This window comes from Globicephala melas, chromosome 11 (genome assembly GCF_963455315.2).
Source record: "Globicephala melas chromosome 11, mGloMel1.2, whole genome shotgun sequence".
Classification (NCBI taxonomy): Eukaryota; Metazoa; Chordata; class Mammalia; order Artiodactyla; family Delphinidae; genus Globicephala; species Globicephala melas.
In genome coordinates, this window is record NC_083324.2 from 36,666,770 (window position 1) to 36,684,228 (window position 17,459).

Genomic DNA, 17,459 nt, shown 5'->3' on the forward strand with positions numbered 1-17,459 from the left:
TCATTATAACGTCATCGTAATACTCAAGATCACTCCCCCTTATGCTGTGATAGTTCTGAGACGACTGGAAAAGGTCAAAAAGTGAACAGTGGCCCAATTCCTGGAAAATCCCCCCCTTCTCTGAAATAGCAAGAATATTCGTCCCACTCGTTAGCGTATGAAATTACTTAGCCCATAAAAACCTACAACCCCATGCCCGGGGGCTGCTCTCACTTTCCCAGAGGGTCCACATTCTACCTATGGAGTGTGTATCCTGCTAAATAAACCCGCCTTTGCTTTTCTCTGGTTCGTTCTTGAATTCTTTCCAGCGAGAAGCCAAGGACCCTCACTTGGTCTGTCCTAAGAACTCTTGTGGGTCCCAGGATGTGACATTTCCCTCTCCTGAAACAATTAAAGGCCTCTGCCCTCCCCGTGGATCTTGATTAGGGCTGGGGCAGGGATAGGCTCTCTCCCCAGTGCTGGTTTACCACTCCCTGCTAAATTCTAAGAGTCTCTGGGAAGGCATGAGGCTGAGGTCCTTCTCCAGGACAGCCTAGCAGGCACTGGACAGCACATAGGGACCCATTTAATGGGGTCCCCCTCATATTCCCCAGCCTCAGTACAGCATTAGCCTGGGATGCATGGACACACCTGTCTAGGCCCTGGGAAGGTCAGGGCTCCACAGGCCCTCAGGGGGCCATTTGTCCCTCCCCCGCCTCCAAGCCCTGCTGCCTGCAAACCTTTGTTTTTCCAACAGGAGGCAAGTGGAACTTCTGGCCTGTGTGTTTTGTGTGAGTCCAAGAGACACAAACACAAGCTGCTAGGCAATGAGTACAATGCAGTGATTCGGTAATTAATCCGTCCGCACCAGGGGCCACATTGGGATGTTTACCCGCCTCCCAGGAGCTCACAGGCCAACGGAGTGAGGGAAGAGGAAACTACAGGGATTTGCCCTCCCGTGTGCCGGCTCTGTTCTAGGCACACATCACCTTATATCAGCCTCACAGGAAGGGATTTTTCTCCCTGTCTTTTGGGACACGAAACAGACTTACCAGGAGGAAAAGGCGCTGAGCCGGGAAGCTGAGCTGTGATCCTGCAGGCAGTGGGGAGGGAGCCCTCAGAGGCCCAGGAGCAGGGCGTAGGCCAGGTGGGGGTCCCTGAGGCACTCACACACCTGCCCCTCCTGTTGGTGCTGCAGCCGATGCGGGGGTACCTGCTCTGGCCTCTTCCATCCCTGCAGCCTTGGCACTGGCTTTGCCCCGCAGCCTCTGCTGTAGCCTCTGGATGTTCCCGAACTCCAAAGCGGAGGAGCAGAATCCACTCATCCAGCACCTACCCTGCTCCACGCCAGTCTGGGCACACCTCTCGGCGCATCACGTGCCGCTGAAGCGCCTCCTCCACCGCAGAGACCACCTCCTCCACCTGCCCAGAGAGATGGGGAGTGAATTCAGCTGTGGCCACCTGATCCTGCTACACCTGGGAGAGTGGTGCTGGGGGCAGGGAGCCTCCTACAGAGCCCAGCTCACCTGCCTGGGCTCAGAGCCCACTCTGGAGGGCTAAACACATCCACGCAGATGGGCTCGGTGTCCTGTGGGCTCAGACATCCTGAGTTGCAGCACAGAAAACCCTGTGCAATATATACAATGGAATAGTACTCAGTTATAAAAAAGAATGAAATAATGCCATCTGCAGCAACATGGATGGACCTAGAGATTATCATACTAAGTGAATAAGTCAGAGAAAGACAAATATCATATATCACACATATGCACAATCTAAAATATGGCACAAATGAATTTATTTACAGAAGAGAAACAGATTCACAGACAAAGAAAACAAATTTATGGTTACCAAAAGGGAAAGGGGGTGGGAGAGGGATAAATTAGGAGTTCGGGATTAGCAGATACAAACTACTACATATAAAATAGATAAACAATAAGGTCTTACTGTATAGCACAGGGAACTATATTCAATATCCTGTAATTAACCATGATGGAAAAGAATATGACAAAGAATATATATATGTAAGGCTTCCCTGGTGGCTCAGTGGTTAAGAATCTGCCTGCCAATGCAGGGGACATGGGTTCAAGCCCTGGTCCAGGAAGATCCCACATGCCGCGGAGCAGCTAAGCCCGTGCGCCACAACTACTGAGCCTGTGCTCTAGAGCCCGCGAGCCACAACTATTGAGCCTGCGTGCTACAACTACTGAAGCCCATGAGCCTAGAGCCCGTGTTCCGCAACAAGAGAAGCCACCACAATGAGAAGCCTGCTTGCCACAACTAGAGAAAGCCTGCGCGCAGCAACGAAGACCCAACACAGCCAAAAATAAAAAATAAATTAAAAAAAGAACACATATATGTATAACTGAATCACTTTGCTGTACCTCTGAAACTAACACAACATTGTAAATCAACTATACTTCAATAAAAATTTTGTTTTAATAAAAAAATTTAAAAAGAAAAAGAAAACCCTGTGCAAAACAGGCTGCCTCTGGCTGAGGGCCGCAGATGCCCTCCGTGTGTGGGCTGAGCAGGTCATCATAGTGGCGTTATGCCTGCAGGTGCAGGACAGCCCGGGGTTGAGCCCCAGCTCTGCCACCTACAGCTGTGTGACCTTGGGCATGTTACTAACCCTGCAAAGCCCCAGATTCCTCATTGGGAAAATGGGGAATGTCAGACCAGTACCTCAGAGATTTAGATGGGCAGTGCAGGGCAAACAGAGGGCAAGGTTGGCCCTTGGCTTGGGGTCTCCAGGCTGGAGTTGGTGCTTGTTCTGTAGGTGGAAACTGCAGGGTTAAGCATGGAGGCCGCCCAGGAGGAGGTCCCCGGTGTTGGCTGTTTCTCTGCTTGCTGCGGGGTGGGGCAAGGAGTCCATTCATGCTCTGAGACTTCCCTGGGAGCCCGGCCAGCTCCGATGTGCAGGTTGGAGAGAAGTTGTCGGTCCTCCTAGGCCTTCTCTTCCGCAAACCCTGCTGGGCAAGTGTCCTGCATTAAGGCTCAGAGAAGGCCCACAGTGGTCTCCTGACTCCCGCCCTTCTGCTCCTCTCACTGAGGGGTGTCCTCCTCGGTCCCTTGGCTGGCCAGCATCTGGAGCCTCACCAGGCCTGGCACCAGTCACCTGAGAGGCTCCTGTACGTTAGGAGGTGGAATTCTGGGCATGGGAACGGAATCTAGACGTACTGAAGGATGGGGAGTCGGGGAGAGCTTCCAGGAGGAAGACTTGGGTGAGGTGACCAGCTTCAACTAGAGAAGAGGGGCAGAAGGGCAACACAGCCTGGGAAAGATGAAGGGCAGGACATGCCTGGGGGATTAAGCCTCAGGCTTTGGGGGCTGCTGCTGGGACAGGGAGGTGGCTGGACTCATAGCCAGCTCTCAGCAGGCTCTGTCGGCAGTTGATGAATTCCCCACACCTCGTCAAGCTAAGATGCACAGAACAGCTCTGAGCAGGGTGGGCTGGGGGGACGTGCAGGTGGGATTTGTGGTACCTCCTCTGGCCAGTGCAGGGATCAGGCAGCCCTGATCCTGGGTCAGTGTCTGGCATCCTCTTGCTCCGCTCAGACAGCAGGTTGCCTAAGAGAGGCAACCAGTTCAAATCCTGACACCAGCATTCTCCGTCTGCGTGGCCTTGGGCAGGTGTCCACATGGAAGCCAGGGAGAGCAATGGTACTTAAGCAAAAGGGTGACTATGGGGGCGGGAGGCATAGACAAGAAGGACCTGTGTGGATACCCTACAGTCGTTGGTAGTTGTCTTCCTGGTACCTGGTGGGCATGCCTAGGCCTGTACCTTCCCTTCACCTTGCCCCATATAACAGATGGGGAAACTGAGCCTGGCTTGGTACCCTGACTGGCCCAAGACCACGGAAAGTCTGCACCAGAAGCTGCCTAGCTTCCTGCCCCTCAGTGTCCTAGGGCCACAGAGAACAGCCAGGCAGGCACTGGGCTAGAGGCAGCGATGAGGAAGAACAGACCCACCCCTGGGAGGCCTGCCTGTAAGGGTGCATCCCTGCCCCCACTTTACCCCATCCTCCATTTCAGCCCTCCATCCTCACACCCTCTCTGTCCTCTGGCACCACACCCGCCCTGGGCGCTGCCACTGGTCCCAGGAGCCTCCATCCTCCCATGACTCTACTGGGCCCAGGGATTCTGGAGGGGAGGGGTGGGCAGGGACATGGAGGCCAGCAGCTTCTTTATTCCGTCCAGCTCAAGTGCAGCCCGAGCCAGGCTGGGAGCACAGTTCGAGTGAGGCTGTAGCCACCACAGGTCAGCCTGACCCCAGCCTGATGCCCAGAAACAGCGTGAGTCTCTGGGGCAGGAGGAGAGGCACTGTGTGTGACTGAGGCAGCAGGACGTGTCACCCGTGTATCTGCTGCCACTGAGGAGGACTCTTCAGAACACTGAGAGGGAGACAGGAGCAAGTAAGAGAGAAGCAGAGAGGAAGAGAGGGAGGAGTAGGGATGCTGAGGAGGTGCAAAGCCAAGACTCCAAGCCTCCATTGTCTGGACCAGGCCTGGAGGCCCAGCCAGGACTCTGCACCCGGGATCTGGGCCCAGCCCACCTCCAGTGCTTTATCCCCAGCCAGGTGGGCAGAGAGGCCCAGGTGGAGAGAGAAAAAGGGAGAACGAGAGTGCCCTGGCAGGTCCCCCGTGATCAGCTCTGTGCGGGTGCTGGATGCTGAGGTACGGGAGGTGTGGTCCTTGGGCTCTGTGTGGGTGTCCTCCAGCATGTGTGTACTAGGGTGCCCCATCTGCCCCAGCGCCGCCCCAGGTTTTATATCTGTAACACGTGTGTTACACAAACGGGATCGATATGTACCAGCAGCAATGACCTTCCCTCAACCATAGGCTTGGTCCACCTTCCACACCAGCTTCCATGTCCACCTCACTGGGGTCCTGTACACGGACTTGATCGGTGGGCATTTCACCCAGTGACACCCCCATTAAGGATTCTGCTGTCACCGACGCCCTTGCTAGAAGGATGCTTATGAGCAGCAGGACATACCCTGGGAGTGTGTTGAGGTCCCTTTGTGAGCATTGTGCACGTGTGCCATTAGGATTATTGACGCTCCATGACTCTGGGCCTTGGCTCCTAGTCTGTCAAACAGGGAATAATACTTGTGTACACCTCATAGGGTCATGAGAATTAAATGCAATGGGAGAGTGGCCAGGAAGCCAAGCTCAGCCTTGTCTGGGGCACAGCAAGAGCTATGCTCCTTGGGTTTCTTTTATGGTTGCTATTATTGTTGTGTGCCTGTTCTGTCCCCCGAGGGGCTGGACCAGCTCAGTGTGGGGTCCTGCTGCTGGCAATGCCCCTCCCAACCACCAGAGTGGGGACTTTTCTGGGGGAGGCTGCCCAGGGCTGCTCTGCACTGGTTCAGAGGCAGCCCGTTCACAAGTCAGTTCAGCTTATCTCCTGAGGATTGGAGGTCTGTCTGTAACTTCCCCTGGGTTGACATGAGATGACCCAGTGTCCGAGGATTAAAAACCCTTCCAGGGCTTCCCTGGTGGCGCAGTGGTTGGGAGTCCGCCTGCCGATGCAGGGGACACAGGTTTGTGCCCCGGTCCGGGAGGATCCCACATGCCGCAGAGTGGCTGGGCCCATGAGCCATGGCCGCTGAGCCTGCGCGTCCGGAGCCTGTGCTCCGCAACGGGAGAGGCCACAACAGTGAGAGGCCCGCGTACCGCAAAAAAAAAAAAAACCCTTCCACACCTGAGGTTCCAATGCCCCCAACCAAATCCAAGGAAGGGTCCCTTCAGCTGTGGGGGGGCTCCCAGGGGGTTGTAGTGGTGGGTCTGACACAGCTGTGCCTGTCTGTCCTCCTGCTCCCCACCCCCCAACACAGGCCCCGGGGGCTGGGCTCCTTTCTGCACAACTGTTCATGCTCACTGGCTCCTTCCCCAGGCCCTGGGACCCTTCCCTGCACAATCCAGACCCCTCTCCCTGCCCAGCATGTCGCAGGCTAAATAGTACCCAGAACCCACGAAGGTGGTCATGGGCAGAAAGGCTCTCAAAAGCCACCCAGGCCCCCAGGCCTGCCAGATGAATTCCAAGACTCCCAGGGTGCCCCCTCCTTCCCCTCACATAGCAAAGACTTTCCAGAAAAGCCTCTGGCTGGTTCTGGGTCAAATCTACTGCCCTGGACATTGGGGCAGAGAAAGGAGATCCAGGGTTCATCCCCCAGACCAGCCCTGGTCCCTGCAGCACCCTGAACACACCAACACTTAGTGACCCCGATGGTGAGGGCTGCAGGGCTGCAAAAGTGTCCACCATGGGGTAATGACAAGTGTGGCTCCCAGCCCAGGAGAGGGGTCTCCTCGCTCCTTCCTCCCCCTACTCCCATCCTCTACAGTCCAAGGTCTGGGTTCTTCTCTCTGCTCCCAAAGGTGGCACCATCTTTTCTGATGGGACCACCGTGAGGAGCCAGTAGGTGGTGGGCAGATGTGTCCCTGGCAGGGAGATACCAAAACCAGTGTGTACAGCCCCCAGAGAGGGACTGACCAGCTCCAGGGACTCGTAGAGGGGAAATGTCATGATTTATACTGTGTTTGCTCATTTTTGACTTATTAATTTGTTAAGAAATATTTATTGAGCCCCACTGAGTGCCAAGGTAGGGAAGTGGGGTGAGCAGAGCAGCCTGGGGGGTTCTGACAGTCTGGGGTATCAGCTTTTAGCTGGGCAGAGGGATCCCAGAGCTGTCCTCCATCTAGTGGGTTTGTTCTGGCCTCTGCCAGACACCCAAAGCCCCTCTGGGCAGACAGTGCTCTGGATGCAGCTCTGAACCCCACGTTCAAATCCTACTTGGGCCACTTCCCAGTGGTTCGGCCATGGGCTGGTACCCTCACCTCTCTGGGCATTGCCTCCCTCTGGAAAAGGAGGACAAAGCAATGCCTGGTCCCCAGGGTAGAGGGGACAGGACACAGGCCATGCAGGCAACACCTGGGACATAGGACGTGCCCAGTGACACAGCACCACGTGGATTTCCCCTCCTACCCTGTGCAGGAGGCCGAGGGCAGGGTCAGGACCCCATGTTCGCTCCCTCAGACAAGAGCAGTCCAAAGTCCACTCTCTCAGGCCTGTTTCCCCATCTGTGAAGAGGCGAGGCAGAATCACAGGGGCCCTGCCATGGCACAGAACATGAAGAGGAAACACACCCCACTCCCAACCATAGCCCAGCTCCTTGTCCCCGGAGGGCATCAGGTTTTTCCACGAGGTGAGACAGCCAGATGTCTTGGCCAGCAAGCACAGGGGTGGGGTCTGGGTGGCAGGGGGTGGAGTGGGGACATGGCTCTTCCATGCCCTCTGAGTGACCCTAGATTATCTCCTCCAGACAGCTCCTTCCGCCAACTCTGCCCTCTGGCTAATGCTTATCTCCGTGATAAATGGCCCCACTGCCCTGACACAGGAAGAGCTGTCTGTGTCCTTCAGAGCCCTCTATATTGGGCAGGGCACAGCCGGGTGAGGACTTGGGCCTCAGCACGTCAGCACCATGGTGGCCGAAGATCCCAGGCCGCTGACCCAAGAGTCTTGCCAGGTGGAATGGGGGCTCTGGTCCCAGGGAGGCTGGCTGTCTCACTGCCGGTTGTCTGTCTGGTTAAGGCCCTTGGGCACTCTGGTCTAAAGCAGGAGAAAGGCCAGGTCTTGGGGATTTTGAGGGGAAGGCAAGGCCCTCTTCTCACAAGGTGCTCACCGTTTTCTCCCAGAGACCCCCAGCCCCTGCGTGCCCCATACCTGACATGCACATACACAGCGGGACACCCCAACCATGACCTGGCAGCAGAGAGGGGCTGCTTTGACCTGTACGTGACCCTAATGTGACCGCTGGCAGACACTGGCTGCGGGCTGGATCCCACGCACAGGCTGTGGAGTGGCATCCCGTGGAAGAGGTAGCATGAGCAGGGAAGGTGGTGAGCCTGTCTCTGCAGGGTTCTTTGGCGCATCCCAGTTCTAACAGCTGCTTCAACACTGTCCCAGGGAGCGGGTGTGACCGGCCCAGGCCCCCACCAGAAAAAATGGAATCTCCAGGGCCCCGCAGGACAGGGTCAGGCTGTGCCTCTTTGCTGACAGAGATGTGCTCAGAGATTGTATATCCCGCAGGAGGAAATGTCTTTCCTTCCCTTTGGTCCAGGGCCAAAGGTCAGGTCCATTAATTCCGCTTTTCCTCCTGGCTTCAGCCTGACGCCGATACGGCAAAGGCAGGCCGTCTGTCCACAACCAGATCCTCAGTGCTCAGCCAACCCTTGGCTCTGAAGAAATGTCTGTTGATGAATGAATCTTGGCGCCACATGAATCTTTGATACTCTAGGTTTTTGCATCCAAATATAATGTTTCATTGAAAAAAAAATCTGCGCTTATTTAGTGCTGAGGTGGCTCCCAACACACGGCCAGTGTCACTGCTATTGCTGTTAACTTCAGGGCTGCCCTGAACCAGCCACTGCCAGTGACTTTGGGGTCAGGCACGGGGGTAATTACATTTTAGGGGGCAGTGTAACCTCTTTGCAACATTCTCAGCGTGTGGGTATGAACATGCATTTAAATCTTACTAGATTTTTGTGATGTTTGTGCCTGAACTTAACTTTCTATTAATAGAAAAACATGTGGGTTTTACATGTTACTCATCATTCAACATATATTGACTAAGCACATCCTCTGGGCTCCTCTGGGGTGAGACGACAGGCCAGCAGTGGCCAAGAGAAACCTGGCCTGCTCTGGGTCCTGCGTCCCCAGTGGAATAAGCACACAGTTAAAAGACCTGATCACAAGTTCCATGAATGCTCTGAGGAGCAGTGTAGGGGGCTCTACAGGGACAGGTACCAGGGGGCTGTCATGATCTAGAAGCCAGGAAAGCTACCCATGGAGAGGGCTGGACGCTGACTCTGAAGACTGAGTAGGCATTAGCAAGTGTAAAGGAAGGGGACATTTTCCAGGCAGAGAGAACAACCTGGACAAAGGCCAGATGGCCAGAGAGACCATTAAACTCTGAGTGTTCACTGCAGCTGAGTGGAGGAGGGAGTTGAGCTCCAGGGAGAGGTTGGACCAGAGTACACAGGCGCTCTGGGGGCCAGCAAAAGGGAGCATGGCAGGTCAAGCAGAAGGAACAGGAGGCCAGAGGTGAATTCTAGAGGTCCCTTTCTAGCTTCTGGGTAGAAGTGGGTTATGTAGGATTTCACTCCCCAAAGTCTGGAGCTGATTTTGCTGGTATGGCCGGGGATACAGGTTTTTTATTGCGCTCTGTTGTCTCCTCTGTGTCTGTCCAGACCACAGGCTCTCGGGGGCAGGGGCGGGTCTGTGTCTAATTCATTTCTGAGGGCCCAGTGGCTGTCACAGGGCCAGACATATAGCAGGGGCTAAACAGAAGCCTGCTGAGTGAGGGTGTGCACTGACCTGGTGCCCCACCTGTCTGCCCAGTGCTGCCCATGGAACTGTCTGTCAGGCCTGACTCTACCCACTAGCTTGTGTCCTCAGCCGAGCAGGGCCGGGCCCTGCAGGATGTGCTGGACAACAGGCCGTGCATCCAGGAAGCAGACTTCGTGCCTTTCCTCACGCTCCCACGCTGGCTGCCAGCCGGGGAAGCTCCAGCCCGGAAGCCCTCCCAGCCATCAGGCTCAGAAGTGCAGGCACCATCTACCGGGGCCAGATCAGATCCAGTGCCGTGCAGCCTGCAGCCCAGGGTCCCACCTACAGAGACCACCCTGGCCCCAGCCTCACCTCAGGCAGCTGAAGCGAAGACCAGAGGTCCTGGTGGGGTAGAGATTGGGATGCAGAGAACCTTGGGTGAGACCGGAGGGGAGAAGCACTGCCTACTCAGGGAAAACTGCTCACCAGCTACAGCTGGGCCAGTTCACCAGACGCAGACAGGAAGCAGTGATTTCTCCATCCCAGGAGGTGTGCAAGCAAGACCAGAAGCTGGAGGAACTCGCAGGTCCTCTCTCCACCCTGCTGTAAGAACCCCCCACCAAGCATCCTCTCTCCACCGTGCCCCAAAAGCCACCCCTTCCTGCTCCTGGGGGACCATCACTGTGGCTGTGTGGCCTCAAAGTCTCTCCTCCCCACCTCACTTGCCTCTTCTGTGACACAAGAGTGGGTGAGCTCAGGAGGTGTTTTCCTTTCATTCTCTGCTCTCAGCACCACACAATGATCGCATTTATTCTCAACATCCATAATAATTTTTTTCTAAAACAAAAACATGAAGAGTTCCAAACCAATTAGCGAAAACACAGGAAGGCACCTTAATTTCAGGACACAAAGAAATACCATCAGGCTCTCGTGTTTTCCTTGTGGTAAACTGGATTGTTTCTTCAAAGGCCCAAAGCTGTCTGGAAGGGGTGGGGGTGGGAGGGAGGCCAATGTGGGAGGTCCAGGACCCCCTCCTCTGCCCCCACATCCCTTCATACCTACCAGGAGCCCTCGGGGTGGGGCCATGGTCCAACTGTGCTTCTGCACACACACACACACACACACACACACACCCATCCTCCTCCACTCCTGGGATCACAGGCCTCCTCTTCCCTTGTACTTCTGATGAAATCCAATCCCCCAGCATAGCTGACAAGGCCCCTGGATCTGAACCAACCAGTGCCTCCACCCACTTCTTAATGCCCCTCCCTCACTCTCTGCTCCTGGCCTTTGCACTGGATATTCTTTCCTCCATGAACTCTCTTCTCCTGGCTAAGGACACATGCATCCTTTGGGACTCATCTTATATACCCCTTCCTCCAGGAAGGTCTCCCTGACCTCATCAAGGGTTCCCAGGGCCACTTGTACACCCCCTGCCACAGGCCTGCTCATTCTGACATGTACCTTCCTGGTCACATGTCTGTCACCTCCATTGCCACTCAGTGTCTCAAGGCCCAGCACAATGCCTGGCACAGAGAATGTGCCCAGTAGGTGTTTGATGAATAAATGAATGATCCTCAAAATGCCCTCAGAACCCTAAGCTGGCCTTGACTGAATGTTCCGGTTCCAAGCTCACTGTCAAACCCCAGGCGGGCAAAGCCTTGCCCTGAACCTGAATGCAGGTCTGGGACCTGGGGATCCCTGCACCCTGGGGCGGGAGGGGGTGTGTGCCCAGAATTCTTTCCTAACATGGTCCTGTTATTTAGGGATGGGCCGAGAGCCCTCTGTGAGCAGGAAGTAGGAAGGAGAGCTGGGCCTCTGTTCTCCCACCCAATCCCCAATTTGGAGGACATGCAGCCTGTAATTTGGAAGGCTAATTTGGTCTGGGGTTAGAAGGGAGCACTCTGTGTGCTGAATGATGCCATGCTCTCCCAGGGGAGGAAGTGTCCTCTCCTCAGCTCTCAGGCACAGGCCACGCTGCTCCCGCATAGCCCCTGAGGCCTGGGCAGAGACCCCTAGACCATTGGGTAGCCAGCCCTCAGCCAGAGGAGAGGGAGAGAGGGAGAAACCTGGGGTCCAGTCCCCTTAGCCACTGACTGCCCAGACAGGGGTTACCTTGGGTCAGTGGGCCCCAGACGTCAAAAAGAACCAATGGAGAGTCCCCAAGGACGAGGGCCTCAGAGCGCCCCAGACAGCTGCTCAGAAGAAACACTGGGGAAATGGACACTGTGATCACTTGGCCCAGAAGCCACAGTCCCCAGCAATCCCCCACTCCTGCTGCTGCCTGAGCCCTGCCACAGAATCACTTAACATCCCTCCAGCATGATGGGTCATCATGCTGTTTCCAGCCTCAGAACACTGTTCACCTCATCCCCTGTGAGGCCCTGTCTGACCACCAGGCTGGATCAAGATCCACTTCCGAGCTCCCACAGCGCTGTGCTTCCCACTTCACAGCACTGGGCGTTCTGCCCTAGAGGTGCCTGATTGCCTCCCCCATCAGAATATGGGCTCAGTTAGGGTGGGGCCTGGTCGTTGTCCCCTTGGTGGCCCAGAGCCCTGCCCAGGGTCTGGCTCAGCAGAGTTGGTATGACAGGACCGGCAGAGAGGCTGCTCCACTCACAGCTGTGTGGCCTTGGAGTGGCACTTCTCTGGTCCTTGGCTTGCCTGTCTGTGGACCAGGCACACAGCAGCATTTCAGTATTCGATGAACGCGTGAGTGAATGAATGAGAAGCTGGTCTAGATGGTCTACAATCCCTGCACCTCAAACCCTCCACAGCTTCTCTCCTCATTCAAGCTGCAAGGCTCTCTGCCCAGGTACATGCCAGCAGGGACTGGCACTGGCCTTGGGATAAGGTGGACAAAAGCCCTAGGGACAGTCAGGGCAGGCAGGACGTGCAGGGGAGCTGAGAAGCTGGGACCTTGAGAGGGTGATGGGTGACAGAGCCTTGTGGGGGAGGGCATAGACTTCAGGGTGACAGATAAAGTCCCCATCCCTGAACATGCCTGGTGTTTGACGACCCCGGCCTGCCTGGGGGCAGCACCCCATCCCCAACTCACCCACACTCCAGCAGCTTCTCCCGAAACTTCTGCTCAGCCTCTAACCGTCTATCACTGGGGCTGATGATTCACACGCTCCGCACCTCTTTCCTCTTCCCAACTAATTATAGCTCCTGCGTGTTTTTCCCCCTGGAAAAATGTCTTCTTAAAAAAATATATCCCCAAGCCAGCAGTAATTAATTTGGTGAGCACCAGTGTGCAATTCAGACAGAATCTGAGGACAGGAAGGTCCCAGGTATAGCGAGAGGTCTTTTGTCCAACAGAGGAAGAGACGGGTATGGGACGCAGGTGGACATGGGACATCTCAAACAGCAGAAGCTCAGCCCATCCCCCACTCTGCCTATCATGACTCCGGGGACCTTGGGGAATTACAGTCACAGTGACAGTCATGGGGACTCTATGGAGCACTACTACACGCTGGGCCCAGTGCCAAGTGCCCGCCAAGTGCGCTGACATTCCATCCTCTGACACCTGCTTAAGTCGGCCCTATTGGCCCCACTATGGAGAAGGGGACACGAGCTCAGAACCTGCCCGGAGTCCCACAGCCGTCAGTGGTGGGGTAAAATGTGAAGCCTGTGGCACTGGTAGCCGTGGCCTGAGCAGAGGAAAGCCCAGGGCCATCAGCCCCTCAAGAGACAGGCAAGCACATGGCCCTCTGGCCTGTCTCTCCCTCACCCACCTTCTGGGAATCACAGCAGTTCCCCTGGAACTGGGCCAGAGTTGAGACCACAAGTGTTGTCTGAGCTCTTCGTGGGGCCCAGCGAGCAGACAGCAGAGCAGATGTCTGAGCAGGTGCCCCGGCCAGGTGGGGAGAGGAGACACTGCCAGGACCGGGTCCTAGAGCAACAGTGACAGAAAGACTGAGGCATTTGAGACTGGGTCAGGGAGCCAGAGAGATATAGAGAGAGGGGCAGAGTTGGAGACTAAAACAGAGAGACAGAGTCAGGTCTGAGTCAGAGCCCAGAGAACAAAGATAAACCCAGAGAGAAGAGACAGACACAGGGCAGGGGACTGAGCCCCAGACTGAGCAGCAGGGACAGCTGAGATGGGAGAGGACCCCAGACCTGGTGTGGCCAAGGGGCTGGTTCAGCCAGAGAACCAGAGGCCTGGAGGTCTAGGAGGGAGCCAGGAGGGAGGGTGTGTTGAAAGGAAAGTGAAAGGAAAGGAAAGCCTCATGGGGTCAGGCTTGGCTGGCAGGGGCCCCAAGAAGATGGGGTAGCCATGGACACTCCAGCCTGGCGTGGGAGTTGGAAGTATAGTGCCTCCTCACCTCTATCAATCCAGGAAGACTGCTTGGGGAGGTGGCTCCGGCGGGGGGGCACATGGGCATCAGGAGAGCTGAGGTGCATGGATCAAATGAGCAGGGGGGCCCATCCTGGGAGGGCTCCCCTGGAACGGGCTCTCTGACGCTAGTCTGTCCCCCATCACCACCAGCGCAGAGGCAAAGACCCTCTCCGGGGGGGTTAAGGAAAATCCAGGCAAGGTTAGGCCTCTCCTTTTCTCCCGGGGAAGTGAAACCCTGGGGCTGTTTGTATGGTCAGCCTGAGGCCAGAGGCCTCCTGCTTGTCCTGCAGAGGCACGTGCCTCCCAGCCAGGAATGGAGGCCGGCAGATTCAGAGCTTCCCCCTGAACCCAGGATACGGGCAGCCTTCCCTGCTGTCCTGGTGTCAGGCTAGGACAACACCCCACACCTTACTCCCCACCGGCCATTTGGAAATATACCCCCTCTACCAGCCCCCAAAGCTAGGGGTCTGTCCCCCTCCTCAGATTTCTCAGGCAGGGCCAGGTCTCTCTCAGCTTAGGACAGGACTGTGCTTCCTTCCCCAGACCCTCAAGTCAGGGCCTGTCTCTCCCCTCAGACCCTCCAGGCTAAGTGAGGACCCCTCCCCCAGCCCCTTGGGGCCGCTCTGCCTTGGCAGCCCAGGAGGTGTCAACAGCCTCACTAACCACAGGCAGACAGGCTTGGCTCCAGCCATAACCTCCCCCAACTCCTTTGGACACCTGACACGGCTGCTGCCTGCCCTGGGTCAGGGCCCAGTGCCCAGGACCCATAAGCCAGGCAGCTGTCGGGATTTCCGGCTCAGGGGGCCTCCGGGGCTGACACCTCTCAACCACTTTCTCGTCTGGACTCTCCTGGACAAGTCTGTGCTCTTCTGGGGTCGGTGTCTGGATCCTGGAGCATCTATCATGGGAAGGGAGGGGACACAGCACGGAGCAGGTGGCCTTGGGTGACCTCGAGCCCAGAAGACTAGCACAGGCTCCCAGGATGTGTCCTTGAGCCCCAGGAATGAGGGAAGAAGTGGCTGACGGTCCCTGTGAGGGGGGTTCACCAATGCAGGAGAAAGGTGCCCATGCAGGCCTCTCATTCTTGGTGTGGCCACTCTGGTGGGCCTGGGACACTACAGTGATCAGGGCCTTTTGATGGAAATACCTGTTTCATGGATCCCCAGGACAAACCAAGAAATCTCCTTTTGCAATGACATAACGGGAGGCAACACAAGGTAGGGTCTGGAGTCTGACAAACCAGGTCTAGCCAGCTCAGGCTCTGAGGAGATGACCGAGCCTCAGTTTCTTCACCTATAAAATGGTGCTGCCAGTAACTCCCTCCTGAGAGAATGCTATGAATAATCGAAATTTCACACATGAAGCTCAGTGAATGAACGTGAATGGCTCTGCTTTAGGTGGCCCGGATCCCACTAGAGGCTCCGAACCTGTCCCCTCCCTGGAGCTCCCTTTCCCTTCTAGGCCCCTCTGGGCAGAAGACAGGCAGGCACCCCTCAGCAGCTAGCCCCACTGCAGCCTGGGGCAGACCAAGCTGAGGCCTGGGGGGAAGGCGAAGGCCTAGGTGGGGCAAGGAGCCAGAAAGCCAGGTGGGTCTCCTGGGTGGGACCACTGGCAGGCCCCCGGGCCACCCTCAGGTCTCTGAGCAACGGGGACTGGACTGGCTGAGTGCCTTCCTGCTTCCGCCTGGAATCCTCAGGCCACCCCAGGGTTCAGTCACCCTCTGTACCCCGACCCTGGCTCTGGCCCCCTTCCAGGCCAGCATGGACTTTGGCCCCAGCTCCTCTGACAAGCAGAGAGGGAGGACACTGGGCCCACCCCCACTGCAGACCGTTTTTAGCCCCCAAGGAACTCGGCGTCCTCCCAGCAAGGGTGCGTGGGTCTTAGCTGGGTATTAATAGCTCAGCTGGAGGAGGTGACTGGGACTTTCATAGCCAAACCCTGGAGGCCTTGCATCCTGGGCAGGCAGGGCAGCCCTCTTGTTGTCCACATGTCCTCTGCTGGCTCTCCACCATTCCTGTCCCCCAGGGGTTCTCTCATCTCCCTCCAGCCCCCACACCCTCACACATGCCTGGTTCCCCCCTTGTTGAATCTCCCTGTGCTCTCCTGTGGGGAGGGGGAGGCCTCTGGGGTCAGGACCCCAGCGGCGGGTCAACAGCTGAGGCTGGTTCGTGACCAGGCCTTGTGGGAGATGCGAACAGAGAGGCCTGTGATAAGGCTTCCTCCTTGGCACCCTTCTCTGCCTGCTGGCCTCTCACTCCTGCTTTTGCCTCCTCCATCCTAGCTCCCCAACTGGTGGCTGTGTGGGCTTGTCCCCAGATCTCTGGCCATGCTGGGCCCAGAACGGAGAAGAGGTGGGAAAACCTAGCTGGCAGAATGGAGGCCTGGAAAAAACGCCCGGGACGGTGCTGCTCACACACGGCTCAGGGGGGCAGCTGAGGCCTGAACTGGCTGCAGGGTCACCTCTCTGGGGCAGCCTGGGAGTGGCAGAGCCCTGGGTGGTGACTGGGGACCTAAGGCCTTGGCACTGTTCCTCTCCTGAGACCCCCCGCCCCCCATGCCACAGAAGCATCTCACATACCTGCCTCGACCACTCACCCTCACTGTGTTCACTCATCTACCCCCACTCCAGGGCACACAGTCTTGAGGGTAGAAATCAGCAACATGGATGGAGCGTGATCAACATGGAGGCAGGTGCTGTGGCCATCCACGTTTCAGAGATAAGCAACCAAGGCTCCCATCCTGAGGGCAGGGAGCTGGGACTGGAGGCCAGGCCCCCAGCCTTGCTCTAGTGGCTTTGGACGTAAGATCTGTGCCCAGTCCTTTTCAAACTCATGGTCAATCCCTGGAAGCCCCGTCTTATTTATCACAGGCATCCCTCTGTCACCGGTCCTGGCACACGTCACTTCCAGGATAGAGCAGGCAGACTTCTGAGTCTTTGGGGACCTCCTTCTCAGTTAGCTATGGCCTTCAGCACTGGACTGATTCTGACCTCTAACCTCTAACCCTGCCTCAGCCTGAGGCCTGACCTTCACCCCAAACTGAGCTTAGCTCTCCATCCCCATCAAGTTCTGAGCAATAGCCCCTGTCCTCTGACCCCTGACTCCAAGTCAAGTCTGGACCTCTGACCATTGGACAAGAAGCCCAACCCTTTGATCTCTGACCTCAGCTCCCATATAAGTCTCAGCCCTTAGGCCCAGCTTGAATCCAGGCCACTACCTGCTGGTTCCCGCCCCAGGCTGAGCCCCCAAGCCAGCTCCAGGCCTAGTCCCTGTCTCCCTTCCTGACCCTCAGTCCTGGACTCACCCCGGCTCCCAGCTCTCAGCTTCTCAGCCTGGAGGAGGCCCTGCATTCTCCTCACACTCATTCAGCCACCTCCACCCTGAGTTTTGAAACAAGCTGACACAAGGAGCACATCACACCAGGCGATTTATGACTTGGACTAGCAGAGGCTGGAAACATATGCTGTTTCTGGGCTGGATCTTGTTGTTTGGACCACGGGGAAGCAGAGCCCACAGCAGAGGGAAGGGAAACAGATGGGCAGATGGGCCCTCGTGCACACAGACACCACGTGGTGGGGCGTAGAGGCCCTGGGCGACCTGGGGCTGAGGCCACGCTCTTCTGGGGCAGAGAGGCAGGCGTACCCACACACTCGGCTCTGGAGGAAACAAATTATGATAAATGGGACACTCCCCTCAAACTCCGGCACCTAGTTTTCTTTTTAGCCACAGAACCCATATTCACAGCAGCTCAGAGTGGAAACTGGGTCCAAGTCCCGGCTCTCCTTCCCACAGGCTGTGAGCCCTGGAGC

At 56.6% G+C, this 17,459-nt stretch overlaps 1 long non-coding RNA gene across 3 annotated transcripts in view; it reads right to left on the minus strand.

Moving 5' to 3' along the window:
• Positions 1-1,043: 1,043 nt before the first annotated feature.
• Positions 1,044-17,459, minus strand: part of LOC115858934 (uncharacterized) — a 33,461-nt gene continuing 17,045 nt past the window's right edge. For all 3 annotated transcript variants that reach the window (XR_009565800.1, XR_009565799.1, XR_009565801.1), the window contains 3 exons: positions 2,665-2,948; positions 1,506-1,606; positions 1,044-1,401 (listed from right to left, as the gene is read on the minus strand). This is a non-coding gene — a long non-coding RNA (uncharacterized lncRNA). The remainder of the gene's footprint in view (positions 1,402-1,505; positions 1,607-2,664; positions 2,949-17,459) is intronic.